General features: G+C 41.4%; 1 protein-coding gene across 2 annotated transcripts in view; it reads right to left on the bottom strand.

The window, feature by feature from the left end:
* TP53INP2 (tumor protein p53 inducible nuclear protein 2) overlaps positions 1 to 3,537 on the bottom strand; it is a 68,175-nt gene extending 64,638 nt beyond the window's left edge. The window contains exons 1-2 of one of the 2 annotated variants that reach the window (XM_061631621.1): positions 3,308 to 3,537; positions 1,932 to 2,558 (exon numbers count right to left, since the gene is read on the bottom strand). The gene's annotated coding sequence lies outside the window, so the exon portion shown is untranslated. Of the gene's footprint in view, positions 1 to 1,931; positions 2,559 to 3,307 lie in introns of those variants that run through there. The other variant, XM_061631619.1, reaches the window with a different exon arrangement.
* Positions 3,538 to 6,000: the final 2,463 nt, after the last annotated feature.

Raw genomic sequence — 6,000 nt, forward strand, 5'->3', positions numbered from 1 at the left:
TATTGGAAGGCACCCTGGGATGCACCTCTAGGATTGTGTGCTGCTGCTTCGTCAAATGTACTGCCACCTCAAGTGACAACTTTGGTTGCTTGCACAGCCTACTGTAAAAGGTGAAATTCACATTTGCTGCTCTGCCCACTTTTGTCTCTGGCTCCGCCCACCATTGGCATGAGGCCCTCAGAAGGAAATGCTGCCCTCAGTCCTGATGTATTGAATAATCATTCTCCCCAATAAGTATAATCACATACCTACCTTAATGATGGACACACAAAACAGACCAGACAAAACAAAAAATGACAGAGGAGAAAAGTCTGGGTCTCAACAATTCAAGAAAGCCATTATTATGACAGCCGGTGTAGCAAAGTAGTTAGAGTGCTGGACTATGACCTGGGAGATCAGGGTTCAAATCCCCACTTAGCCATGAAACTCACTGGGTGACCTTGGGCAAGTTACTGTCTCTCAGCCTAACTTATATGATAGGACGGTTGTGAGGATAAAATGGAGAGGGGGAGTATCATATATGCCACCTTGAGCTTCTTGGAGAAAAGGTGGAATATAAATGCAATAATAAATAATACATAAATTATTATGACTTAATCACCATAAAGTTCTGAGAATGGAGCCCATGTAAGAAAGCCCCACTCCATGTGCTACTAAGATCTGTCTGCTGTGGTAGCAATTTCTGGGCCAAGTTTAGTTTCTCTGTGGCCCAGAGATTCATCAGCAAGAGTAGCAGCTGAAACATCTGGGAAAAAGCTTGTGCACACCTTTCCTGTTCATGTATATTTTGTTGTTATTTAAGTATATTGTAAGCTACCTCAAGAGCTTTGATTTATAGGTAGGATATAAATACGCAATATAAATGAAAGCTCACAATTAAGGTGTTCCATTGTCCATGTGTTGTTGGAGTAGACAAGGGGTGTGGCAGGTGGTCAGTGTTCATCGTGCAGCTCATAAAGTTCTAATTATATTCTTTTTCTTTTTAAAAGGGTTGGGATGAATATAGGTTTTGTGGTTTGAGCCCGATGGGTGCTTTGTTTTGTTTTTAATTACAGATCAGATGCCATTCAGATAGTGGAGATATGATCCATTTAGGAGACATTTTTGTATTTATTAAACCAAATGTGTGTACATGCATAGACGCACAGACACATGTACACACACTTTTTAAATTGCACATAACATCAGGTGAAAATAAGGAACATGAACTGAACACTCATCTTGTTGACCGAAGATTGCATCATGTGATGAGTCAATTATTCTGCCTTCTAAAATATTTTTCTTCCTTGCATACAATGGACTCTTGAATCACTTGATGGTATGCATCCAAGCAGTCTGGGTGTGGTGACCTTGCCACTGTAAAAGCAGGCTTCAAATGAGTGTCAATCAAGACATTAGCCTTATTAGCTTTATTTTCCTCATGAGGTTCCGCCCTCCCTTAAAATTTGTCACTACCCAAGGAAGTCAGTTTAAAGAGACTCCTAATTTATTTATGTGTTGTTGCTTTTGTTGTTACCGTTTATTGTTTTAGTGCCTGGGGATCCTAGAAGCAGGATTGTGATGTTCTATGAATTGCCCTAAGAAAGAATTGAATTTAGGACATTAGACCCTGACCTGGTTGGTTTACAGTACAAATAGCTGAAAGGGAGGGTTATCCTTTTAAGGTAATTAAAATCTCTATTGGCAATTTGTCTTGTTGAAAGTTAATCAATATGGGGCTTTTACCTCAACCATAGCACAACAGTCTTTTATATGAAATTTTCAACCAAAAAGCAGCACTTTGTTCTTTGTTCTTGGTTTTATATGGTTAGTGACCGGGATCATTCCTTTTAGTAAGACATAGCCTGAGCTTGTCAAACATGTCTGGGTGTTACTGCAATACATATATTTAAATACTAATCAAAATATTAATATTGAAGTAATTCAGGTACCTTTAGTGTCTTCAAGGAAGCCAAGAACTCTATTGTATGTTCTCCATTCATCTCACAGCCTGACAAATGTCTTTAACCACGGTGGTAAATTCCTTAGTCTCCTGTTCCATGTTCTCCATTGCTGATATTTACTTTGAAGCTCTCCCCACATATGCCTCCAAGACTTCCATCTCCATGGCCAAGTCATTGCCTTTAACCTTTGTCAGGGTTTGGAAGCTTCTTGTCAGAGTCGTTTGGTGTGCTTTGGAATTGACACGGCTTGGGGCTCTGTGAATATGACAAGGTTAGTCCCTTGTCTTGAGTTTCTTATTCACTCTTTCTTGGATGCCTATAAAGGAGTTAGCACCTTCAGTGTATTTTAGCAGAGATAATTGTGCCCAGCTGAACAGGAGCCTTTACTCTTCCCATTGCTATGCTTGGAATTAGCCGAGTAATGCTTGCATGGTCATATGAAAGAGGTGCACTGGAAGTAGTTCCTGCCTCTTGATTGGGCATTGGCTATTTTGCAGCTAAAGACATCTGATCCTTTGGCTCTTCTTTTGAGACTTGCTGTTGGTGTTGGTGTTTAAAAGTCCCAATCCTTGTTGGGCTGCTATAGAACCATGTTTCATGGTGGTCTTGTTTGATCTGTGAAACAGAAATTAAAACATGATGGTTGGGTACTTCTTCAGAATGCAATCTCCTTGTCATACTCTGTGATGAGATATGGCCACATTTAAGTAAAATTTGGGAATGGATTTATCTTTCTTGGCGAGACCATAGCTGCCTAAATGCTCTTGAGAAAACATTAAGAGGAAATGGGAGTGCAATCTGATTTGTCACATTGATGTAGGTAGGCTCTTACCATGATCACAGAATGAATTTGAGCTACTTCAGAATGCTACACAGTTCATAAAGACATTTGGTGCAACTTTTCAAGAACTTTCTGCCTTAGTGGGCAATACTTAAAGCAGCCTGATTAATAACTTTGTTTTGCATGTGTTGCTTCTTGGCTCAGAAACAATAAGAAAGCACAAAGACATGGAGATTTGCCTACTCCTTTTACCTGGGGCATTCTAAGATGCATTGCTTCATTCGTGCTATACAAATCTTGCATTTCTGTATAATGATCACAAACATTTTCTACCCAAAAGAGAACACTGAACTTTCAACTGCCACATCACTAAACTTATCTGTGACCTTTCTTTTAGCCTTTTCAAAAGGAGTCAAGGCTCTTATGGCTCAATCCTGAGCATGTTTACTCAGAAGGAATTCCCACTGAGGTCAATGGGACTTGTCAATAGGAACTCCTAGTTAGTGTGCATAGGATTGCAGCCTTGGTACAATTTTATGTATACAATATAGTTTTACTGACAACCAAAAAGACAGTGTCTCACCTCACTTTCAGTTGAAGAGATGGGTGCACCAGGTCACGCCTGTGTGGTATGAACATGGGGAAACCAGTTCCTATGTGGAAATAGAGCCATATCAGGAAATCTGGGGATATTATTGCAATAACATTGCACTCTTCCTCCAAAGACCTCAGGATGGATACATGAGGAAATCCTATTTTATCCTCACACACATACATGGATCATTTCAACTCAATAGTTGTGTCTCCAGAGCGATCCATTCACATTTGTCTGCTAGATTGCAAAGCTGTCCAAGCACATCGTTTTGCTCTGAGGTAAATCAGACTAGGAAAGGCATTTATATTGTGATCACATCACACTTCCTCCTTTACAAATTATCCCCATCATTTTTTATTCCCGTTTAACATTCTAGTCCTGCGTAGTGTTTAGCTTATTTTTCTTGTGACTAATGGCAGTTTCGATACTGTAGGCTGCTTCGCCTACAGGTCCAGCCTCTCCATAGAACCATGGGTGGTTGCTGTATTACTTTGCAAGTTATTTGAAGAGAGGAAAGGAAGCTCTAGAAGAGTTGAAACAACAAAGCTTAGGCCATAATGAATTTGGGTGCTTCCAGGTGGTTGCTATTTTGTGGTGGGATTCAGCTGCATGCCCACAAGTTCAGGTTGCACAATTAAATTAGATTTGGCGCCGTTGTCAGGTTGGATCCACCTAGAGTGATCAGGAGCCAGCTGAATGGGGGGAACAGTGGGGTTTTAAACCCTAATTAAGCATTCAGTCAGGTGCAAGGGTGGGGGGAAGAAGGAGATAAAGGCAGAGATTCTTGCCTTTCCTTCTCCTCCTCCTTGCCCCCAATTCCATGTTTAATTGGAGTTTTAAACCATGATCAAACATGCAGTGTGTGTGTGTGGGGGGGGAGGAAGGACATGATGCAGGTGAGAGTCTCTGCTTATATCTCTTTCCCTCCACCCCACACCGACCACATGTTTAATTATGGTTTACAACCCTAATTAAACTTAGGGCTCTGCAAGGCATGGAGTGGATCCCAGTCATCCTGGGTCAGATTGGGCCAATCAGAGGTGCCAAACTAGGCCCCAAACTGGATGAGGTGAGCCATGCAAACTCCATAGGGTTGCCAGGTCAGAAGCACCCCAAACCCTGAGATTTCAGGGGTGGGCTCTAGTGATGTTGCAGGGGCCGGCCCTGGTGATGTCATTAAGCATGATACATTAAACACCACAGTTGCTTGGAGCATACAGTTCAAACAAAAACATTTCTCTGATTGAAAATTAAGATAGAAATCTTAGCTAAAAGATGGTGTTCCTAGGTCCAGCTGAAGTGATGGCATCATTCCTTCTCACCTGCTTAGGGAACCTGGGTTGGGAACATTTAATCTGGTCTACTTACTTCTGGCAAGAAGGATTTAAGTGCCCTCAAGCCAGGCCAGTCACCAGTAGGAAGAAAGGAGCCTAAAATTGTGGAGATGTTAGATGGGAACACTCAGGAGTAAAGATGGATGACCCTAAAGGCTGCAATTCTAAACACACTTACTAAGGGACTAGAGATGGGAGTGAATTATGGCATTTTCAGATTTGTTACCGAATTCTGTCAGAATCCAGAAATCCTGTATGTCTTCGGATTGGGTTTGACTAATGCTTGTGACTGTCAGTGACACCAGCTTTTAAAAAAAATAAAAAAATCCGTGACTAATTTGACATTGTTATTAATGTAAACAGCTTTGCTCTGAAGTGGTGCAACATGTATTCCTTTGAAGTTCTGTCTCAGTGAGGTGATAACAATCACCATTAATGTCTTTGGTGAGCACTGTAATAACCTGAGGCAAGAGGCAGAACTGAAAGGCAACGACCTGCCTAACTTAAATTTAAATAGAAAACCCTAGAAACTATCGGTAGAAAGATCACCAACAGCATTAGCAATTTCGTTAGCTATTACAAGCGGATCGGAAATAGCAAAAACAAAAATCGGTGGGGGAAATGTTGCGGATCGGCACCACAAGCCAGTGGCAAAAAACAAAACATGGACCAGAACAAAAAGTGAACCCCATCCCTATAAGGGACTGAGCCCCATAGAACTCAATAGGACTTACTTCTGAGTAGATATGGTTTGGATTGTGCTGTTGGTAAGGCTTGACTAGGGATCCTCTGCAAAGATATCCATATCCAAGCTGGATTGGCAACCCCCTGCCTGGAATGCCCTGCCCCTGCCTTTTAACATGGCTGTTCCAAACATCTTTACAGACTTGATCCTTCACTTCAGAAAGAGGTCTGAGAAATGAGTAAATGTAAGAAGATTCTCTACCCTTTTCTGCCTACTCTGTGAGCTACTATAAACTCACTTTGACAGCCAACCCAATTCCAGTGAGTAATAAGTGACAGAGAGAAAACACACATGGTTTGGTCTACCTTCACAGGCAGTAGCTTGGGAACAACAGCAATTGCAGCCACACTTCCCAGTATATGAATTCTCTTTTACCACGATTGGGCAAGAAACAAACTGTCACACAACCAACAAGGTGCATCATCAGTGGGTTTAAGGGAGTTGAACTGAGCGCATGGAACCATGTTGTCCCTTCTATGGATGTAAGGGAGTGAGGTTAAAGGTAAATGACATGGAAATAGAAAAACAAAAAGAAAAGGCAGTGATGATTTCCTAAATGCAATACCATACCAATTACAACAAGATTCCTATGAGTAAGGCAG

This window comes from Rhineura floridana, chromosome 6, assembly GCF_030035675.1.
Source record: "Rhineura floridana isolate rRhiFlo1 chromosome 6, rRhiFlo1.hap2, whole genome shotgun sequence".
Taxonomy (NCBI): Eukaryota; Metazoa; Chordata; class Lepidosauria; order Squamata; family Rhineuridae; genus Rhineura; species Rhineura floridana.